We start from the raw sequence: 575 nt of genomic DNA, 5'->3' as shown, positions 1-575 counted from the left end.
GGGCTTGATTCATGGGATCAGGGACTGACCTTGGAAGGGAATCTGACAGTACAGATTATTGCCATGCTGCTTCTCACAAAATACTTCCACACAGTAGTTTTCTATCGCAGCTCTGTGATGTAATCCTTCATTTGTCCAGTTTACTATGGTGAGTTTTCTAGGAAATGCACTTTCTAAGCTATACGTTAGTATGTGTGGCTGTCCTGCTGTCTTGGGACGGAGAAATTCCCATTTCAGTTTGTCCATGCAAAAACACAATCTGAATGGAATGTGTTAAAATACAGAAAGACTCCATTACTGAGTACCTGGAGATAAGACCGCTGCTAGCATTGACTGTATTTATCTCAATAGACTTACACCACCCGGGAACTCGCACCCAGATTCTCTCCTAAAGCACATGTTAAATTTTAGTTTCTTTTTCTGAGTGACAGCTTTCACTGACGGATAACCTGCATTACAGTAAAACTCTGAATTTAATAGTCACAGTCCTTTGCCTAGTGACTAATGGCAAAATTCTATGAAAATGTCTCTTGTGACTTGCTGCAGACTTGCATGTTCATATAGGTGGCTCTGAG

This window comes from Charadrius vociferus, unplaced genomic scaffold (assembly GCF_000708025.1).
Source record: "Charadrius vociferus isolate BGI_N301 unplaced genomic scaffold, ASM70802v2 scaffold325, whole genome shotgun sequence".
Taxonomy (NCBI): domain Eukaryota; kingdom Metazoa; phylum Chordata; class Aves; order Charadriiformes; family Charadriidae; genus Charadrius; species Charadrius vociferus.
The sequence above is the reverse complement of the archived record's forward strand: the minus strand, read 5'-3'. Positions refer to the sequence as shown.